Source organism: Leuresthes tenuis, unplaced genomic scaffold, assembly GCF_036924035.1.
Source record: "Leuresthes tenuis unplaced genomic scaffold, fLeuTen1.0.hap1 SCAF_1, whole genome shotgun sequence".
In the NCBI taxonomy this organism is placed as follows: Eukaryota; Metazoa; Chordata; class Actinopteri; order Atheriniformes; family Atherinopsidae; genus Leuresthes; species Leuresthes tenuis.
The window spans coordinates 2464159-2484558 of NW_027325355.1; the positions used below are offsets into that span (position 1 = coordinate 2464159).

The window sequence follows — 20400 nt, forward strand, 5'->3', positions numbered from 1 at the left end:
CACATCAGTGGGTTCTGGTTGTTAGCACATAGATGAGGAGACAGTTCAAGTAGTTTAAATTTTTAATAAGTGCCGTGCTACATGCCAGAAAGGTAAGTATAGCTTTAAGTCTAACATTACACATGGAACAATATTTCATTCATTTATTATTCTTATATTATTGTAGTTAATGTTTAATGTGTTTCTGTGGTTTTTATGTTTTCCAAATGCTCACAAAGATCATGTACCGACATGCTACCAATAACAACAAGGCATCAACAGCCCAAGATTTCTTCCTTCAGGCTGTAGAGACGCATGGTTTTCCATCCAGGTAACATGCTATGTTTTGTTTTGAGGTTGCTGTTTTTATGTTTACATTGTTATATTTTTACAAGATTTTAAATTTTTTTATGTAAAGTTGCCTTTACAAAATTGTTGACCCACTGACATAATCACAATATTATATGTATGTCTTTACAGTGATCTGCTGTTCAAGAATGTTTCAGTCTTATAATATAAGCATTTTTATGTATTAATAAATTCCTTTACAACTAGTGTCTCCTTCAGGATTAGCAGATGATGAAACCTGTTGTGGATTTACAACAAAAATATAGAACAAATTTCTACAACACATTCCTGTACAACTTAGACCTGTACATTGGATCTCTTTTTATCATAGTAGTATTGGAGACTAGTATGTACATATATATATGTATATATATATATATATAACTATTTATCATGTCTATCTATTCTTTGCTGCTCAGGTCCCTGATCGTAGTCAGGCCATCCTCCTATGATTAGATAGAGAGGACAGCTGATTTTCCTTTGCCTGCCTTTTGTGTTGAAGGACTGAGTCACACAGTTTTGTCAACCACATATTTTATTTTTTGGACTTTTTTGAAAGAGTATCCATACCAAGGAGTAAAATTGTACAATCCTCTTTTTCCTAAATCAGTACCAACTTGTGCGCACCGCATGGAGTTGGCGCTCAGATCCCGGCCGGCAGAAATTGCCGCTCCTTGATTGGATGATTGGTTGGCCCATGGTTGGGCACCGGGTTAATTATGTAGGCTTTTGAGTAGTTCTCCTTGTCGCTGATTGTTACCATGGGATTGTTTTTCCTGTTTCCTTCTCCTTTGGCTTCTGTGTCCAAATTCCAAACGGAGAGCATGGAAAAATATATGCATTGCAAATTAATATGGAAGAAGAAATCAAATAGATTCAATTAGAGACACCCGGAGGTGAGAAGGCAAATAGCACAGACCCTCTCAGCTGAATGTTTCACTTTTTCAACATTAAACAATTTAAGCCCTTTCTTTGGAATTGGTCAATCACACACTCTGGTGTGACTTGACAACTGACTAACCTCATCCACTCATTTTCTTTCCAGAACACAAACATGACAGCACACCTGTAGGTTCCACCGAGATTTGAACTCGGATCACTGGATTCAAAGTCCAGAGTGCTGACCTTTCGGCCAAAAAAGGGGCAAAAGGGACTGCCCGAAAGGGGGGAAAACGAAAAAAAGAGGAAGGGGGGGGGGAGAAAAGGAGAAAAAACGTACACTATATCCACTTTTCTCTATTCTCTTATCTTCTCAACATTGTTTACACACACCTCTGCACTTATTGCAAGGTTTATCATCTGTTTAATTTTCATGTTTCTTGTGGGATTCGAACCTGTATTGTGGCAACACCCCAACATACCACAGTGCTTTGGACTTTACTAAAGCCTACTGTAGGGGGCAGCACACAACATGTGTATAACTGTAAATGTAAATAAGTCTCCCATCATTTTTCCCCTCTTTTTTTGGTACACTCAATTATTTGAGAGACTAGCTATCTATCTGTATCACTATTTGTGCAACACAAGTGAATGAAACAAATTCCAAATTGAGCAAAGAAAGTATTTTTAAAAAATCTTTGGTTGAGACAAAGAGTGTTGGGTTTTGTTAATAAATGTAAAATAATTCTCCAAGTAATTCTGGCTTCACTTTTGACAATTGCATTAAATGGATGTCACTCACACTCACTGTCGTCCTGTTTTGCAAAGGGAAATTAAATAAAAATGTGAAGGCTGTTCTTGGTTCAAGTAAAATTATCAAACTTTATTAACATTGTAACAATAATCACACAGTAACAGACGAGCAATCATCTGCGAACAGACAGACAGACAGACAGACACTTAACGTAAACTTAACGCCGCAGTTAAAACGTCGCACCTATCGTACCTATATAATGCACATTTGTCACAGTTATTGTTGCTTACGGCCAAACCACCCTGAATAAGTCTGATCTCGGAAGCCAAGCAGGGTTGGGCCTTGTTAGTATTTGGATGGGAGACTGCTTGGGAATACCAGGTGCTGTAGGTTTTTTCTTTTCTCTCTACAACCTGCATGTCTTTTGTTGCAACGTCTGATCACCCTGTGACACATGAGGAAGTTGGTCATCTTCAGCTGCTGCTGCTTTATTGGCAGACACGAAGTGATCTGAGAGTCTCATTTTCAGCTGGAGAAAATTATCACGTCAGGGAACAAGATGTGCCCACTACATATCAGCCTTTCTCGGCAATTATCTGGTTACATAGAGGAACCATATGATTCCATTGCCTATATAATGCACATTTGTCACAGAGATTGTTGCTTACGGCCAAACCACCCTGAATATGTCTGACCTCGTCTGATCTCAGAAGCCAAGGAGGTTTGGGCGTGGTTAGTACTTTGATGAGAGACCGCTTGGGAATACCAGGTGATGTAAGCTTTTTCTCTTCTCTCTACCACCTGCATGTCTTTTGTTGCAACGTCTGATCACCCTGTGACACGTGAAGAAGTTCGTCATCTTCAGCTGCTGCTGCTTTGTTGGCAGACACGAAGTGATCTGAGAGTCTCAGTTTCAGCTGAAGAGAATAATCACATCAGGGAAGAAGATGTGCCCGCTACACATCAGCCTTTCTCTGCAATTAACTGGTTGCATAGAGGAACCGTATGATTCCAGTACCTATATAATGGACATTTGTCAGAGATATTGTTGCTTACGGCCACACCACCCTGAATAAGCCCGACCTCGTCTGATCTCGGAAGCAGAGCAGGTTTGGGCCTGGTTAGTACTTCGATGGGAGACCTCTTGGGAATACCAGGTGCTGTAAGCTTCTTCTCTTCTCTCTACCACCTGCATGTCTTTTGTTGCAACGTCTGATCATCCTGTGACACATGAGGAAGTTGGTCATCTTCAGCAGCTGCTGCTTCTTTGTTGGCAGACACGAAGTGATCTGAGAGTCTCAGTTTCAGCTGCAGAAAATAATCACATCGGGGAAGAAGATGTGCCCACTACAAGTCAGCCTTTCTCGGCAATTATCTGGTTACATAGAGGAAGTGTATGATTCCAGTACTTATATAATGCACATTTGTCACATATATTGTTGCTTACGGCCACACCACCCTGAATAAGCCCGACCTTGTCTGATCTTGGAAGCCAAGCAGGTTTGGGCCTGGTTAGTACTTGGATGGGAGACTGCTTGGGAATACCAGGTGCTTTAAGCTTTTTCTCTTCTCTCTACCACCTGCATGTCTTTTGTTGCAACGTCTGATCACCTTGTGACACATGAGGAAGTTGGTCATCTTCAGCTGCTGCTGCTTTGTTGGCAGACACGAAGTGATCTGAGAGTCTCATTTTCAGCTGGAGAGAATTATCACGTCAGGGAAGAAGATGTGCCCACTACAAGTCAGCCTTTCTCGGCAATTATCTGGTTGCATAGAGGAACCGTATGATTCCAGTACCTATATAATGCACATTTGTCAGAGACATTGTTGCTTACGGCCACACCACCCTGAATAAGCCCCACCTCGTCTGATCTCGGACGCCAAGCCGGGTTGTACCTGGTTACTACTTGGATGGGAGACAGCTTGGGAATACCAGGTGCTGTAAGCTTTTTCTCTTCTCTCTACCACCTGCATGTCTTTTGTTGCAACGTCTGATCACCCTGTGACACGTGAAGAAGTTGGTCATCTTCAGCTGCTGCTGCTTTGTTGATAGACACGAGGTGATCTGAGAGTCTCAGTTTCAGCTCCAGAGAATAATCACATCAAGGAGGAAGATGAACCCACTACAAGTCAGCCTTTTTCGGCAATTATCTGGTTACACAGAGGAAGTGTATGATTCCAGTACCTATATAATGCACATTTGTCACCGATATTGTTGCTTACGGCCACACCACCCTGAATAAGCCCGACCTCGTCTGATCTCGGAAGCCAAGCAGGGTTGGGCCTGGTTAGTACTTGAATGCGAGACCGCTTGGGAATACCAGGTGCCTTAAGCTTTTTCTCTTCTCTCTACCACCTACATGTCTTTTGTTGCAACGTCTGATCACCCTGAGACACATGAGGAAGTTGGTCATCTTCAGCTTCTGCTGCTTTGTTGGCAGACACAAAGTGATCTGAGAGTCTCATTTTCAGCTGGAGAGAATTATCACGTCAGGGAACAAGATGTGCCCACTACAAGTCAGCCTTTCTCGGCAATTATCTGGTTGCATAGAGGAACCGTATGATTCCAGTACCTATATAATGCACATTTGTCAGAGACATTGTTGCTTACGGCCACACCACCCTGAATAAGCCCCACCTCGTCTGATCTCGGACGCCAAGCAGGGTTGTAACTGGTTACTACTTGGATGGGAGACAGCTTGTGAATAACCAGGTGCTGTAAGCTTTTTCTCTTCTCTCTACCACCTGCATGTCTTTTGTTGCAATGTCTGATCACCCTGTGACACGTGAAGAAGTTGGTCATCTTCAGCTGCTGCTGCTTTGTTGATAGACACGAGGTGATCTGAGAGTCTCATTTTCAGCTGGAGAGAATAATCACATCAAGGAGGAAGATGAACCCACTACAAGTCAGCCTTTTTCGGCAATTATCTGGTTACACAGAGGAAGTGTATGATTCCAGTACCTATATAATGCACATTTGTCACCGATATTGTTGCTTACGGCCACACCACCCTGAATAAGCCCGACCTCGTCTGATCTCGGAAGCCAAGCAGGGTTGGGCCTGGTTAGTACTTGAATGCGAGACCGCTTGGGAATACCAGGTGCCTTAAGCTTTTTCTCTTCTCTCTACCACCTACATGTCTTTTGTTGCAACGTCTGATCACCCTGAGACACATGAGGAAGTTGGTCATCTTCAGCTTCTGCTGCTTTGTTGGCAGACACGAAGTGATCTGAGAGTCTCAGTTTCAGCTGAAGAGAATGATCACATCAGAGAAGATGATATGCCCGCTACACATCAGCCTTTCTCGGCAATTATCTGGTTGCATAGAGGAACCGTATGATTCCAGTACCTATATAATGCACATTTGTCAGAGACATTGTCGCTTGCGGCCACACCACCCTGAACATGCCCGACCTCGTCTGATCTCGGAAGCCAAACAGGGTTGAGCCTGCTTAGTACTTGGATGGGAGACTGCTTGGGAATACCAGGTGCTGTACGCTTCTTCTCTCCTCTCTACCACCTGCATGTCTTTTGTTGCAACGTCTGATCATCCTGTGACACATGAGGAAGTTGGTCATCTTCAGCAGCTGCTGCTTCTTTGTTGGCAGACACAAAGTGATCTGAGAGTCTCAGTTTCAGCTGCAGAGAATAATCACATCAGGGAAGAAGATGTGCCCACTACAAGTCAGCCTTTCTCTGCAATTATCTGGTTACATAGAAGAAGTGTATGATTCCAGTACCTATATAATGCACATTTGTCACAGTTAATGTCGCTTACGGCCACACCACCCTGAATAAGCCCGACCTCGTCTGATCTCGGAAGCCAAGCAGGGTTGGGCCTGGTTAGTACTTGAATGCGAGACCGCTTGGGAATACCAGGTGCCTTAAGCTTTTTCTCTTCTCTCTACCACCTACATGTCTTTTGTTGCAACGTCTGATCACCCTGAGACACATGAGGAAGTTGGTCATCTTCAGCTTCTGCTGCTTTGTTGGCAGACACGAAGTGATCTGAGAGTCTCAGTTTCAGCTGAAGAGAATGATCACATCAGAGAAGATGATATGCCCGCTACACATCAGCCTTTCTCGGCAATTATCTGGTTGCATAGAGGAACCGTATGATTCCAGTACCTATATAATGCACATTTGTCAGAGACATTGTCGCTTGCGGCCACACCACCCTGAACATGCCCGACCTCGTCTGATCTCGGAAGCCAAACAGGGTTGAGCCTGCTTAGTACTTGGATGGGAGACTGCTTGGGAATACCAGGTGCTGTACGCTTCTTCTCTCCTCTCTACCACCTGCATGTCTTTTGTTGCAACGTCTGATCATCCTGTGACACATGAGGAAGTTGGTCATCTTCAGCAGCTGCTGCTTCTTTGTTGGCAGACACAAAGTGATCTGAGAGTCTCAGTTTCAGCTGCAGAGAATAATCACATCAGGGAAGAAGATGTGCCCACTACAAGTCAGCCTTTCTCTGCAATTATCTGGTTACATAGAAGAAGTGTATGATTCCAGTACCTATATAATGCACATTTGTCACAGTTAATGTCGCTTACGGCCACACCACCCTGAATAAGCCCGACCTCGTCTGATCTTGGAAGCCAAGCAGGATTGGGCCTTGTTAGTACTTGGATGGGAGTCCTCTTGGGAATACCAGGTGCTGTAAGCTTTTTCTCCTCTCTCTACCACCTGCATGTCTTTTGTTGCAACGTCTGATCACCCTGTGACACATGAGGAAGGTGGTCATCTTCAGCTGCTGCTGCTTTGTTGGCAGACACGAAGTGATCTGAGAGTCTCAGTTTCAGCTCGAGAGAATAATCACGTCAGGGAAGAAGATGTGCCCACTACTTATCAGCTTTTCTCGGCAATAATCTGGTTACATAGAGGAACTGTATGATTCCAGTACCTATATAATGCACATTTGTCACAGTTATTGTTGCTTACGGCCACACCACCCTGAATATACCCGACCTCGTCTGATCTCGGAAGCCAAGCAGGTTTGGGCCTGGTTAGTACTTGGATGGTAGACTGCATGGGAATACCAGGTGCTTTAAGCTTTTTCTCTTCTCTCTACCACCTTCATGTCTTTTGTTGCAACGTCTGAGCACCCTGTGACACATGAGGAAGTTGGTCATCTTCATTTTCTGCTGCTTTGTTGGCAGACACGAAGTGATCTGAGAGTCTCAGTTTCAGCTGAAGAGAATAATCACATCAAGGAGGAAGATGAACCCACTACAAGTCAGCCTTTTTCGGCAATTATCTGGTTACACAGAGGAAGTGTATGATTCCAGTACCTATATAATGCACAATTGTCACCGATATTTTTGCTTACGGCCACACCACCCTGAATAAGCCCGACCTCGTCTGATCTCGGAAGCCAAGCACGGTTGGGCCTGGTTAGTACTTGAATGGGAGACCGCTTGGGAATACCAGGTACCTTAAGCTTTTTCTCTTCTCTCTACCACCTGCATGTCTTTTGTTGCAACGTCTGATCACCCTGTGACACATGAGGAAGTTGGTCATCTTCAGCTTCTGCTGCTTTGTTGGCAGACACGAAGTGATCTGAGAGTCTCATGTTCAGCTGGAGAAAATTATCACGTCAGGGAAGAAGATGTGCCCACTACAGATCAGCCTTTCTCAGCAATTATCTGGTTACATAGAGGAACCGTATGATTCCAGTACCTATATAATGCACATTTGTCACAGAAATTGTTCCTTACGGCCACACCACCCTGAATAAGCCCGACCTCGTCTGATCTCGGAAGCCAAGGAGGGTTGGGCCTGGTTAGTACTTTAATGGGAGACTGCTTGGGAATACCAGGTTCTGTAAGCGTTTTCTCTTCTCTCTACAACCTGCATGTCTTTTGTTGCAACGTCTGATCACCCTGTGACACATGAGGAAGTTGGTCATCTTCAGCTGCTGCTGCTTTGTTGGCTGACACGAAGTGATCTGAGAGTCTCAGTTTCAGCTCGAGAGAATAATCACATCAGGGAAGAAGATGTGCCCATAACACGTCAGCCTTTCTCTGCAATTATCTGGTTACATAGAGGAAGTGTATGATTCCAGTACCTATATAATGCACATTTGTCACAGAAATTGTTCCTTATGGCCACACCACCCTGAATAAGCCCGACCTCGTCTGATCTCGGAAGCCAAGGAGGGTTGGGCCTGGTTAGTACTTTAATGGGAGACTGCTTGGGAATACCAGGTGCTGTAAGCGTTTTCTCTTCTCTCTACAACCTGCATGTCTTTTGTTGCAACGTCTGATCACCCTGTGACACATGAGGAAGTTGGCCATCTTCAGCTGCTGCTGCTTTGTTGGAAGACACGAAGTGATCTGAGAGTCTCAGTTTCAGCTAAAGAGAATAATCACTTCAGGGAAGAAGATGTGCCCACTACAGATCAGCCTTTCTCAGCAATTATCTGGTTACATAGAGGAACCGTATGATTCCTGTACTTATATAATGCACATTTGTCAGACACATTGTTGATTACGGCCACACCACCCTGAACATGCCCGACCTCGTCTGATCTCGGAAGCCAAGCAGGGCTGAACCTCCTTAGTACTTGGATGGGAGACTGCTTGGGAATACCAGGTGCTGTAAGCTTCTTCTCTTCTCTCTACCACCTGCATGTCTTTTGTTGCAACTCCTGATCACCCTGTGACACATGAGGAAGTTGGTCATCTTCAGCTGCTGCTGCTTTGTTGGCTGACACGAAGTGATCTGAGAGTCTCAGTTTCAGTTGCAGATAATGATCACATCAGAGAAAAAGATTTGCCCGCTACACATCAGCCTTTCTCGGCAATTATCTGGTTGCATAGAGGAACCGTATGATTCCAGTACCTATATAATGCACATTTGTCAGACACATTGTTGCTTACGGCCACACCACCCTGAATAAGCCCGACCTCGTCTGATCTCGGACGCCAAGCAGGGTTGTACCTGGTTAGTACTTGGATGGGAGACAGCTTGGGAATACCAGGTGCTGTAAGCTTTATCTCTTCTCTCTACCACCTGCATGTCTTTTGTTGCAACGTCTGATCACCCTGTGACACGTGAAGAAGTTAGTCATCTTCAGCTGCTGCTGCTTTGTTGATAGACACGAGGTGATCTGAGAGTCTCAGTTTCAGCTGCAGAGAATAATCACATCAAGGAGGAAGATGAACCCACTACAAGTCAGCCTTTTTCGGCAATTATCTGGTTATACAGAGGAAGTGTATGATTCCAGTACCTATATAATGCACATTTGTCACCAAAATTGTTGCTTATGGCCACACCACCCTGAATAAGCCCAACCTCGTCTGATCTCGGAAGCCAAGCAGGGTTGGGCCTGGTTAGTACTTGAATGGGAGACTGCTTGGGAATACCAGGTGCCTTAAGCTTTTTCTCTTCTCTCTACCACCTGCATGTCTTTTGTTGCAACGTCTGATCACCCTGTGACACATGAGGAAGTTGGTCATCTTCATTTTCTGCTGCTTTGTTGGCAGACACGAAGTGATCTGAGAGTCTCAGTTTCAGCTGAAGAGAATAATCACATCAAGGAGGAAGATGAACCCACTACAAGTCAGCCTTTTTCGGCAATTATCTGGTTACACAGAGGAAGTGTATGATTCCAGTACCTATATAATGCACAATTGTCACCGATATTTTTGCTTACGGCCACACCACCCTGAATAAGCCCGACCTCGTCTGATCTCGGAAGCCAAGCACGGTTGGGCCTGGTTAGTACTTGAATGGGAGACCGCTTGGGAATACCAGGTACCTTAAGCTTTTTCTCTTCTCTCTACCACCTGCATGTCTTTTGTTGCAACGTCTGATCACCCTGTGACACATGAGGAAGTTGGTCATCTTCAGCTTCTGCTGCTTTGTTGGCAGACACGAAGTGATCTGAGAGTCTCATGTTCAGCTGGAGAAAATTATCACGTCAGGGAAGAAGATGTGCCCACTACAGATCAGCCTTTCTCAGCAATTATCTGGTTACATAGAGGAACCGTATGATTCCTGTACTTATATAATGCACATTTGTCAGACACATTGTTGCTTACGGCCACACCACCCTGAACATGCCTGATCTCGTAAGCCAAGCAGGGTTGAGCCTCCTTAGTACTTGGATGGGAGACTGCTTGGGAATACCAGGTGCTGTAAGCTTTTTCTCTTCTCTCTACCACCTGCATGTCTTTTGTTGCAACGTCTGATCACCCTGTGACACATGAGGAAGTTGGTCATCTTCAGCTGCTGCTGCTTTGTTGGCTGACACGAAGTGATCTGAGAGTCTCAGTTTAAGTTGCAGAGAATGATCACATCAGAGAAGATGATTTGCCCGCTACACATCAGCCTTTCTCGGCAATTATCTGGTTGCATAGAGGAACCGTATGATTCCAGTTCCTATATAATGCACATTTGTCAGAGACATTGTTGCTTACGGCCACACCACCCTGAATAAGCCCGACCTCGTCTGATCTCGGACGCCAAGCAGGGTTGTACCTGGTTAGTACTTGGATGGGAGACAGCTTGGGAATACCAGGTGCTGTAAGCTTTTTCTCTTCTCTCTACCACCTGCATGTCTTTTGTTGCAACGTCTGATCACCCTGTGACACGTGAAGAAGTTAGTCATCTTCAGCAGCTGCTGCTTTGTTGGCAGACACGAAGTGATCTGAGAGTCTCAGTTTCAGCTGAAGAGAATAATCACATCAAGGAGGAAGATGAACCCACTACAAGTCAGCCTTTTTCGGCAATTATCTGGTTACACAGAGGAAGTGTATGATTCCAGTACCTATATAATGCACAATTGTCACCGATATTTTTGCTTACGGCCACACCACCCTGAATAAGCCCGACCTCGTCTGATCTCGGAAGCCAAGCACGGTTGGGCCTGGTTAGTACTTGAATGGGAGACCGCTTGGGAATACCAGGTACCTTAAGCTTTTTCTCTTCTCTCTACCACCTGCATGTCTTTTGTTGCAACGTCTGATCACCCTGTGACACATGAGGAAGATGGTCATCTTCAGCTTCTGCTGCTTTGTTGGCAGACACGAAGTGATCTGAGAGTCTCATGTTCAGCTGGAGAAAATTATCACGTCAGGGAAGAAGATGTGCCCACTACAGATCAGCCTTTCTCAGCAATTATCTGGTTACATAGAGGAACCGTATGATTCCTGTACTTATATAATGCACATTTGTCAGACACATTGTTGCTTACGGCCACACCACCCTGAACATGCCTGATCTCGTAAGCCAAGCAGGGTTGAGCCTCCTTAGTACTTGGATGGGAGACTGCTTGGGAATACCAGGTGCTGTAAGCTTTTTCTCTTCTCTCTACCACCTGCATGTCTTTTGTTGCAACGTCTGATCACCCTGTGACACATGAGGAAGTTGGTCATCTTCAGCTGCTGCTGCTTTGTTGGCTGACACGAAGTGATCTGAGAGTCTCAGTTTAAGTTGCAGAGAATGATCACATCAGAGAAGATGATTTGCCCGCTACACATCAGCCTTTCTCGGCAATTATCTGGTTGCATAGAGGAACCGTATGATTCCAGTACCTATATAATGCACATTTGTCAGAGACATTGTTGCTTACGGCCACACCACCCTGAATAAGCCCGACCTCATCTGATCTCGGACGCCAAGCAGGGTTTTACCTGGTTAGTACTTGGATGGGAGACAGCTTGGGAATACCAGGTGCTGTAAGCTTTTTCTCTTCTCTCTACCACCTGCATGTCTTTTGTTGCAACGTCTGATCACCCTGTGACACGTGAAGAAGTTAGTCATCTTCAGCTGCTGCTGCTTTGTTGATAGACACGAGGTGATCTGAGAGTCTCAGTTTCAGCTGCAGAGAATAATCACATCAAGGAGGAAGATGAACCCACTACAAGTCAGCCTTTTTCGGCAATTATCTGGTTATACAGAGGAAGTGTATGATTCCAGTACCTACATAATGCACATTTGTCACCAATATTGTTGCTTATGGCCACACCACCCTGAATAAGCCCAACCTCGTCTGATCTCGGAAGCCAAGCAGGGTTGGGCCTGGTTAGTACTTGAATGGGAGACTGCTTGGGAATACCAGGTGCCTTAAGCTTTTTCTCTTCTCTCTACCACCTGCATGTCTTTTGTTGCAACGTCTGATCACCCTGTGACACATGAGGAAGTTGGTCATCTTCATTTTCTGCTGCTTTGTTGGCAGACACGAAGTGATCTGAGAGTCTCAGTTTCAGCTGAAGAGAATAATCACATCAAGGAGGAAGATGAACCCACTACAAGTCAGCCTTTTTCGGCAATTATCTGGTTACACAGAGGAAGTGTATGATTCCAGTACCTATATAATGCACAATTGTCACCGATATTTTTGCTTACGGCCACACCACCCTGAATAAGCCCGACCTCGTCTGATCTCGGAAGCCAAGCACGGTTGGGCCTGGTTAGTACTTGAATGGGAGACCGCTTGGGAATACCAGGTACCTTAAGCTTTTTCTCTTCTCTCTACCACCTGCATGTCTTTTGTTGCAACGTCTGATCACCCTGTGACACATGAGGAAGTTGGTCATCTTCAGCTTCTGCTGCTTTGTTGGCAGACACGAAGTGATCTGAGAGTCTCATGTTCAGCTGGAGAAAATTATCACGTCAGGGAAGAAGATGTGCCCAATACAGATCAGCCTTTCTCAGCAATTATCTGGTTACATAGAGGAACCGTATGATTCCTGTACTTATATAATGCACATTTGTCAGACACATTGTTGCTTACGGCCACACCACCCTGAACATGCCTGATCTCGTAAGCCAAGCAGGGTTGAGCCTCCTTAGTACTTGGATGGGAGACTGCTTGGGAATACCAGGTGCTGTAAGCTTTTTCTCTTCTCTCTACCACCTGCATGTCTTTTGTTGCAACGTCTGATCACCCTGTGACACATGAGGAAGTTGGTCATCTTCAGCTGCTGCTGCTTTGTTGGCTGACACGAAGTGATCTGAGAGTCTCAGTTTAAGTTGCAGAGAATGATCACATCAGAGAAGATGATTTGCCCGCTACACATCAGCCTTTCTCGGCAATTATCTGGTTGCATAGAGGAACCGTATGATTCCTGTACCTATATAATGCACATTTGTCAGAGACATTGTTGCTTACGGCCACACCACCCTGAACATGCCCGACCTCGTCTGATCTCGGAAGCCAAGGAGGGTTGGGCCTGGTTAGTACTTAAATGGGAGACCGCTTGGGAATACCAGGAGCTGTAAGCTTTTTGTCTTCTCTCGACCACCTGCATGTCTTTTGTTGCAACGTCTGATCACCCTGTGACACATGACGAAGTTGGTCATCTTCAGCTGCTGCTGCTTTGTTGGCAGACACGAAGTGATCTGAGAGTCTCAGTTTCAGCTGCAGAGAATAATCACATCAGGGAAGAAGATGTGCCCATAACAAGTCAGCCTTTCTCTGCAATTATCTGGTTACATAGAGGAATTGTATGATTCCAGTACCTATATAATGCACATTTGTCACAGAAATTGTTCCTTACGGCCACACCACCCTGAATAAGCCCGACCTCGTCTGATCTCGGAAGCCAAGGAGGGTTGGGCCTGGTTAGTACTTTAATGGGAGACTGCTTGGGAATACCAGGTTCTGTAAGCGTTTTCTCTTCTCTCTACAACCTGCATGTCTTTTGTTGCAACGTCTGATCACCCTGTGACACATGAGGAAGTTGGTCATCTTCAGCTGCTGCTGCTTTGTTGGCAGACACGAAGTGATCTGAGAGTCTCAGTTTCAGCTGCAGAGAATAATCACATCAGGGAAGAAGATGTTTCCATAACAAGTCAGCCTTTCTCTGCAATTATCTGGTTACATAGAGGAAGTGTATGATTCCAGTACCTATATAATGCACATTTGTCACAGAAATTGTTCCTTACGGCCACACCACCCTGAATAAGCCCGACCTCGTCTGATCTTGGAAGCCAAGGAGGGTTGGGCCTGGTTAGTACTTTAATGGGAGACTGCTTGGGAATACCAGGTGCTGTAAGCGTTTTCTCTTCTCTCTACAACCTGCATGTCTTTTGTTGCAACGTCTGATCACCCTGTGACACATGAGGAAGTTGGTCATCTTCAGCAGCTGCTGCTTTGTTGGCAGACACGAAGTGATCTGAGAGTCTCAGTTTCAGCTGAACAGAATGATCACATCAGAGAAGATGATATGCCCACTACACATCAGCCTTTCTCGGCAATTATCTGGTTTCATAGAGCAAGTGTATGATTCCAGTACCTATATAATTCACATTTGTAACAGATATTGTCGCTTACCGCCACACCACCCTGAATAAGCCCCACCTTGTCTTATCTCGGAAGCCAAGCAGGGTTGGGTCTGGTTTGTACTTCAATGGGAGACTGCTTGGGAAAACCAGGTGCTGTAAGCTGTTTCTCTTCTCTCTACCACCTGCATGTGTTTTGTTGCAACGCCTGATCACCCTGTGACACATGAGGAAGTTGGTCATCTTCAGCTGCTGCTGCTTTGTTGGCAGACACGAAGTGATCTAAGAGTCTCAGTTTCAGCTGAAGAGAATGATCACATCAGAGAAGATGATATGCCCACTACACATCAGCCTTTCTCGGCAATTATCTGGTTTCATAGAGGAAGTGTATGATTCCAGTACCTATATAATTCACATTTGTAACAAATATATTTGCTTACCGCCACACCACCCTGAATAAGCCCCACCTTGTCTTATCTCGGAAGCCAAGTAGGGTTGGGCCTGGTTAGTACTTAGATGGGAGACTGCTTGGGATTACCAGGTGCTGTAAGCTTTTTGTCTTCTCTCGACCACCTGCATGTCTTTTGTTGCAACGTCTGATCACCCTGTGACACATGAGGAAGTTGGTCATCTTCAGCTCCTGCTGCTTTGTTGATAGACACGAGGTGATCTGAGAGTCTCAGTTTCAGCTCCAGAGAATAATCACATCAAGGAGGAAGATGAACCCACTATAAGTCAGCTTTTCTCTGCAATTATTTGGTTGCATAGAGGAACCGTATGATTCCAGTACCTATATAATGCACATTTGTCACAGACATTGTCGCTTACGGCCAAACCACCCTGAATAAGCCCGACCTCGTCTGATCTCGGAAGCCAAGCAGGTTTAGGCCTGCTTAGTACTTGATGGGAGACTGCTTGGGAATACCAGGTGCTGTAAGCTTTTTCTCTTCTCTCTACCACCTACATGTCTTTTGTTGCAACGTCTGATCACCCTGTGACACGTGAAGAAGCTGGTCATCTTCAGCTGCTGCTGCTTTGTTGATAGACACGAGGTGATCTGAGAGTCTCAGTTTCAGCTCCAGAGAATAATCACATCAAGGAGGAAGATGAACCCACTATAAGTCAGCCTTTTTCGGCAATTATCTGGTTATACAGAGGAAGTGTATGATTCCAGTACCTATATAATGCACATTTGTCACAGACATTGTTGCTTACGGCCACACCACCCTGAATAAGCCCGACCTCGTCTGATCTCGGAAGCCAAGCAGGGTTGGGCCTCCTTAGTACTTGGATGGGAGACTGCTTGGGAATACCAGGTGCTGTAAGCTTCTTCTCTTCTCTCTACCACCTGCATGTCTTTTGTTGCAACTTCTGATCACCCTGTGACACATGAGGAAGTTGGTCATCTTCAGCTGCTGCTGCTTTGTTGGCTGACACGAAGTGATCTGAGAGTCTCAGTTTCAGTTGCAGATAATGATCACATCAGAGAAGATGATTTGCCCGCTACACATCAGCCTTTCTCGGCAATTATCTGGTTGCATAGAGGAACCGTATGATTCCAGTACCTATATAATGCACATTTGTCAGAGACATTGTTGCTTACGGCCACACCACCCTGAATAAGCCCGACCTCGTCTGATCTCGGACGCCAAGCAGGGTTGTACCTGGTTAGTACTTGGATGGGAGACAGCTTGGGAATACCAGGTGCTGTAAGCTTTATCTCTTCTCTCTACCACCTGCATGTCTTTTGTTGCAACGTCTGATCACCCTGTGACACGTGAAGAAGTTGGTCATCTTCAGCTGCTGCTGCTTTGTTGGCTGACACGAAGTGATCTGAGAGTCTCAGTTTCAGTTGCAGATAATGATCACATCAGAGAAGATGATTTGCCCGCTACACATCAGCCTTTCTCGGCAATTATCTGGTTGCATAGAGGAACCGTATGATTCCATTACCTATATAATGCACATTTGTCAGAGACATTGTTGCTTACGGCCACACCACCCTGAATAAGCCCGACCTCGTCTGATCTCGGACGCCAAGCAGGGTTGTACCTGGTTAGTACTTGGATGGGAGACAGCTTGGGAATACCAGGTGCTGTACGCTTTTTCTCTTCTCTCTACCACCTGCATGTCTTTTGTTGCAACGTCTGATCACCCTGTGACACGTGAAGAAGTTAGTCATCTTCAGCTGCTGCTGCTTTGTTGATAGACACGAGGTGATCTGAGAGTCTCAGTTTCAGCTCCAGAGAATAATCACATCAAGGAGGAAGATGAACCCACTACAAGTCAGCCTTTTTCGGCAATTATCTGGTTATACAGAGGAAGTGTATGATTCCAGTACCTATATAATGCACATTTGTCACCGATATTGTTGCTTACGGCCACACCACCCTGAATAAGCCCGACCTCGTCTGAACTCGGAAGCCAAGCACGGTTGGGCCTGGTTAGTACTTGAATGGGAGACCGCTTGGGAATACCAGGTACCTTAAGCTTTTTCTCTTCTCTCTACCACCTGCATGTCTTTTGTTGCAACGTCTGATCACCCTGTGACACATGAGGAAGTTGGTCATCTTCAGCTTCTGCTGCTTTGTTGGCAGACACGAAGTGATCTGAGAGTCTCATGTTCAGCTGGAGAAAATTATCACGTCAGGGAAGAAGATGATTTGCCCGCTACACATCAGCCTTTCTCGGCAATTATCTGGTTGCATAGAGGAACCGTATGATTCCAGTACCTATATAATGCACATTTGTCAGAGACATTGTTGCTTACGGCCACACCACCCTGAATAAGCCCGACCTCGTCTGATCTCGGAAGCCAAGCAGGGTTGTACCTGGTTAGTACTTGGATAGGAGACAGCTTGGGAATACCAGGTGCTGTAAGCTTTTTCTCTTCTCTCTACCACCTGCATGTCTTTTGTTGCAACGTCTGATCACCCTGTGACACGTGAAGAAGTTGGTCATCTTCAGCTGCTGCTGCTTTGTTGATAGACACGAGGTGATCTGAGAGTCTCAGTTTCAGTTGCAGAGAATGATCACATCAGAGAAGATGATTTGTCCGCTACACATCAGCCTTTCTCGGCAATTATCTGGTTGCATAGAGGAACCGTATGATTCCAGTACCTATATAATGCACATTTGTCAGAGACATTGTTGCTTACGGCCACACCACCCTGAATAAGCCCGACCTCGTCTGATCTCGGACGCCAAGCAGGGTTGTACCTGGTTAGTACTTGGATAGGAGTCAGCTTGGGAATACCAGGTGCTGTAAGCTTTTTCTCTTCTCTCTACCACCTGCATGTCTTTTGTTGCAACGTCTGATCACCCTGTGACACATGAGGAAGTTGGTCATCTTCAGCTGCTGCTGCTGCTTTGTTGGCAGACATGAAGTGATCTGAGAGTCTCAGTTTCAGCTCCAGAGAATAATCACATCAAGGAGGAAGATGAACCCACAACAAGTCAGCCTTTTTCGGCAATTATCTGGTTATACAGAGGAAGTGTATGATTCCAGTACCTATATAATGCACATTTGTCACCGATATTGTTGCTTACGGCCACACCACCCTGAATAAGCCCGACCTCGTCTGATCTCGGAAGCCAAGCACGGTTGGGCCTGGTTAGTACTTGAATGGGAGACCGCTTGGGAATACCAGGTACCTTAAGCTTTTTCTCTTCTCTCTACCACCTGCATGTCTTTTGTTGCAACGTCTGATCACCCTGTGACACATGAGGAAGTTGGTCATCTTCAGCTTCTGCTGCTTTGTTGGCAGACACGAAGTGATCTGAGAGTCTCATGTTCAGCTGGAGAAAATTATCACGTCAGGGAAGAAGATGATTTGCCCGCTACACATCAGCCTTTCTCGGCAATTATCTGGTTGCATAGAGGAACCGTATGATTCCAGTACCTATATAATGCACATTTGTCAGAGACATTGTTGCTTACGGCCACACCACCCTGAATAAGCCCGACCTCGTCTGATCTCGGACGCCAAGCAGGGTTGTACCTGGTTAGTACTTGGATAGGAGACAGCTTGGGAATACCAGGTGCTGTAAGCTTTTTCTCTTCTCTCTACCACCTGCATGTCTTTTGTTGCAACGTCTGATCACCCTGTGACACGTGAAGAAGTTGGTCATCTTCAGCTGCTGCTGCTTTGTTGATAGACACGAGGTGATCTGAGAGTCTCAGTTTCAGTTGCAGAGAATGATCACATCAGAGAAGATGATTTGTCCGCTACACATCAGCCTTTCTCGGCAATTATCTGGTTGCATAGAGGAACCGTATGATTCCAGTACCTATATAATGCACATTTGTCAGAGACATTGTTGCTTACGGCCACACCACCCTGAATAAGCCCGACCTCGTCTGATCTCGGACGCCAAGCAGGGTTGTACCTGGTTAGTACTTGGATGGGAGACAGCTTGGGAATACCAGGTGCTGTACGCTTTTTCTCTTCTCTCTACCACCTGCATGTCTTTTGTTGCAACGTCTGATCACCCTGTGACACGTGAAGAAGTTAGTCATCTTCAGCTGCTGCTGCTGCTTTGTTGGCAGACATGAAGTGATCTGAGAGTCTCAGTTTCAGCTCCAGAGAATAATCACATCAAGGAGGAAGATGAACCCACTACAAGTCAGCCTTTTTCGGCAATTATCTGGTTATACAGAGGAAGTGTATGATTCCAGTACCTATATAATGCACATTTGTCACCGATATTGTTGCTTACGGCCACACCACCCTGAATAAGCCCGACCTCGTCTGATCTCGGAAGCCAAGCACGGTTGGGCCTGGTTAGTACTTGAATGGGAGACCGCTTGGGAATACCAGGTACCTTAAGCTTTTTCTCTTCTCTCTACCACCTGCATGTCTTTTGTTGCAACGTCTGATCACCCTGTGACACATGAGGAAGTTGGTCATCTTCAGCTTCTGCTGCTTTGTTGGCAGACACGAAGTGATCTGAGAGTCTCATGTTCAGCTGGAGAAAATTATCACGTCAGGGAAGAAGATGATTCGCCCGCTACACATCAGCCTTTCTCGGCAATTATCTGGTTGCATAGAGGAACCGTATGATTCCAGTACCTATATAATGCACATTTGTCAGAGACATTGTTGCTTACGGCCACACCACCCTGAATAAGCCCGACCTCGTCTGATCTCGGACGCCAAGCAGGGTTGTACCTGGTTAGTACTTGGATAGGAGACAGCTTGGGAATACCAGGTGCTGTAAGCTTTTTCTCTTCTCTCTACCACCTGCATGTCTTTTGTTGCAACGTCTGATCACCCTGTGACACGTGAAGAAGTTGGTCATCTTCAGCTGCTGCTGCTTTGTTGATAGACACGAGGTGATCTGAGAGTCTCAGTTTCAGTTGCAGAGAATGATCACATCAGAGAAGATGATTTGTCCGCTACACATCAGCCTTTCTCGGCAATTATCTGGTTGCATAGAGGAACCGTATGATTCCAGTACCTATATAATGCACATTTGTCAGAGACATTGTTGCTTACGGCCACACCACCCTGAATAAGCCCGACCTCGTCTGATCTCGGACGCCAAGCAGGGTTGTACCTGGTTAGTACTTGGATAGGAGTCAGCTTGGGAATACCAGGTGCTGTAAGCTTTTTCTCTTCTCTCTACCACCTGCATGTCTTTTGTTGCAACGTCTGATCACCCTGTGACACGTGAAGAAGTTGGTCATCTTCAGCTGCTACTGCTTTGTTGATAGACACGAGGTGATCTGAGAGTCTCAGTTTCAGCTCCAGAGAATAATTATATCAAGGAGGAAGATGAATCCACTACAAGTCAGCCTTTTTCGGCAATTATCTGGTTATACAGAGGAAGTGTATGATTCCAGTACCTATATAATGCACATTTGTCACCGATATTGTTGCTTACGGCCACACCACCCTGAATAAGCCCAACCTCGTCTGATCTCGGAAGCCAAGCAGGGTTGGGCCTGGTTAGTACTTGAATGGGAGACCGCTTGGGAATACCAGGTGCTGTAAGCTTTTTCTCTTCTCTCTACCACCTGCATGTCTTTTGTTGCAACGTCTGATCACCCTGTGACACATGAGGAAGTTGGCCATCTTCAGCTGCTGCTGCTTTGTTGGAAGACACGAAGTGATCTGAGAGTCTCAGTTTCAGCTAAAGAGAATAATCACTTCAGGGAAGAAGATGTGCCCACTACAGATCAGCCTTTCTCAGCAATTATCT

At 45.5% G+C, this 20400-nt stretch overlaps 1 non-coding gene and 38 pseudogenes across 1 annotated transcript; all 39 read left to right on the forward strand.

The window, feature by feature from the left end:
• Positions 1-2622: 2622 nt before the first annotated feature.
• LOC140296768 (5S ribosomal RNA) lies at positions 2623-2741 on the forward strand (annotated as a pseudogene).
• A 269-nt stretch (positions 2742-3010) lies between these two features.
• On the forward strand, positions 3011-3129 carry LOC140301792 (5S ribosomal RNA; annotated as a pseudogene).
• Positions 3130-3401: 272 nt separating this feature from the next.
• On the forward strand, positions 3402-3520 carry LOC140293483 (5S ribosomal RNA; annotated as a pseudogene).
• A 657-nt stretch (positions 3521-4177) lies between these two features.
• LOC140267751 (5S ribosomal RNA) lies at positions 4178-4296 on the forward strand (annotated as a pseudogene).
• Positions 4297-4954: 658 nt separating this feature from the next.
• Positions 4955-5073, forward strand: LOC140267762 (5S ribosomal RNA; annotated as a pseudogene).
• Positions 5074-5342: 269 nt separating this feature from the next.
• On the forward strand, positions 5343-5461 carry LOC140289625 (5S ribosomal RNA; annotated as a pseudogene).
• A 272-nt stretch (positions 5462-5733) lies between these two features.
• Positions 5734-5852, forward strand: LOC140267773 (5S ribosomal RNA; annotated as a pseudogene).
• A 269-nt stretch (positions 5853-6121) lies between these two features.
• Positions 6122-6240, forward strand: LOC140289626 (5S ribosomal RNA; annotated as a pseudogene).
• Positions 6241-6512: 272 nt separating this feature from the next.
• On the forward strand, positions 6513-6631 carry LOC140280831 (5S ribosomal RNA; annotated as a pseudogene).
• Positions 6632-6900: 269 nt separating this feature from the next.
• Positions 6901-7019, forward strand: LOC140314491 (5S ribosomal RNA; annotated as a pseudogene).
• Positions 7020-7288: 269 nt separating this feature from the next.
• LOC140320931 (5S ribosomal RNA) lies at positions 7289-7407 on the forward strand (annotated as a pseudogene).
• A 269-nt stretch (positions 7408-7676) lies between these two features.
• LOC140293737 (5S ribosomal RNA) lies at positions 7677-7795 on the forward strand (annotated as a pseudogene).
• Positions 7796-8064: 269 nt separating this feature from the next.
• LOC140290920 (5S ribosomal RNA) lies at positions 8065-8183 on the forward strand (annotated as a pseudogene).
• Positions 8184-8452: 269 nt separating this feature from the next.
• Positions 8453-8571, forward strand: LOC140295082 (5S ribosomal RNA; annotated as a pseudogene).
• A 269-nt stretch (positions 8572-8840) lies between these two features.
• On the forward strand, positions 8841-8959 carry LOC140290426 (5S ribosomal RNA; annotated as a pseudogene).
• Positions 8960-9228: 269 nt separating this feature from the next.
• On the forward strand, positions 9229-9347 carry LOC140274738 (5S ribosomal RNA; annotated as a pseudogene).
• Positions 9348-9616: 269 nt separating this feature from the next.
• Positions 9617-9735, forward strand: LOC140320942 (5S ribosomal RNA; annotated as a pseudogene).
• A 647-nt stretch (positions 9736-10382) lies between these two features.
• On the forward strand, positions 10383-10501 carry LOC140290427 (5S ribosomal RNA; annotated as a pseudogene).
• Positions 10502-10770: 269 nt separating this feature from the next.
• Positions 10771-10889, forward strand: LOC140320953 (5S ribosomal RNA; annotated as a pseudogene).
• A 647-nt stretch (positions 10890-11536) lies between these two features.
• Positions 11537-11655, forward strand: LOC140294312 (5S ribosomal RNA; annotated as a pseudogene).
• A 269-nt stretch (positions 11656-11924) lies between these two features.
• LOC140274746 (5S ribosomal RNA) lies at positions 11925-12043 on the forward strand (annotated as a pseudogene).
• Positions 12044-12312: 269 nt separating this feature from the next.
• Positions 12313-12431, forward strand: LOC140320964 (5S ribosomal RNA; annotated as a pseudogene).
• Positions 12432-13078: 647 nt separating this feature from the next.
• LOC140300602 (5S ribosomal RNA) lies at positions 13079-13197 on the forward strand (annotated as a pseudogene).
• Positions 13198-13466: 269 nt separating this feature from the next.
• Positions 13467-13585, forward strand: LOC140293739 (5S ribosomal RNA; annotated as a pseudogene).
• Positions 13586-13854: 269 nt separating this feature from the next.
• LOC140292281 (5S ribosomal RNA) lies at positions 13855-13973 on the forward strand (annotated as a pseudogene).
• A 1045-nt stretch (positions 13974-15018) lies between these two features.
• LOC140294415 (5S ribosomal RNA) lies at positions 15019-15136 on the forward strand (annotated as a pseudogene).
• Positions 15137-15405: 269 nt separating this feature from the next.
• On the forward strand, positions 15406-15524 carry LOC140271406 (5S ribosomal RNA; annotated as a pseudogene).
• A 269-nt stretch (positions 15525-15793) lies between these two features.
• Positions 15794-15912, forward strand: LOC140290429 (5S ribosomal RNA; annotated as a pseudogene).
• A 269-nt stretch (positions 15913-16181) lies between these two features.
• Positions 16182-16300, forward strand: LOC140293818 (5S ribosomal RNA; annotated as a pseudogene).
• A 269-nt stretch (positions 16301-16569) lies between these two features.
• On the forward strand, positions 16570-16688 carry LOC140311056 (5S ribosomal RNA; annotated as a pseudogene).
• A 272-nt stretch (positions 16689-16960) lies between these two features.
• On the forward strand, positions 16961-17079 carry LOC140277512 (5S ribosomal RNA; annotated as a pseudogene).
• Positions 17080-17348: 269 nt separating this feature from the next.
• On the forward strand, positions 17349-17467 carry LOC140292159 (5S ribosomal RNA; annotated as a pseudogene).
• Positions 17468-17739: 272 nt separating this feature from the next.
• On the forward strand, positions 17740-17858 carry LOC140320975 (5S ribosomal RNA; annotated as a pseudogene).
• A 272-nt stretch (positions 17859-18130) lies between these two features.
• Positions 18131-18249, forward strand: LOC140289957 (5S ribosomal RNA; annotated as a pseudogene).
• Positions 18250-18518: 269 nt separating this feature from the next.
• LOC140293819 (5S ribosomal RNA) lies at positions 18519-18637 on the forward strand (annotated as a pseudogene).
• Positions 18638-18909: 272 nt separating this feature from the next.
• LOC140320997 (5S ribosomal RNA) lies at positions 18910-19028 on the forward strand (annotated as a pseudogene).
• A 272-nt stretch (positions 19029-19300) lies between these two features.
• Positions 19301-19419, forward strand: LOC140289958 (5S ribosomal RNA; annotated as a pseudogene).
• Positions 19420-19688: 269 nt separating this feature from the next.
• LOC140292160 (5S ribosomal RNA) lies at positions 19689-19807 on the forward strand (annotated as a pseudogene).
• Positions 19808-20076: 269 nt separating this feature from the next.
• Positions 20077-20195, forward strand: LOC140299090 (5S ribosomal RNA). The gene has a single exon (XR_011914672.1). It is a non-coding gene; the product is annotated as a 5S ribosomal RNA (ribosomal RNA).
• Positions 20196-20400: the final 205 nt, after the last annotated feature.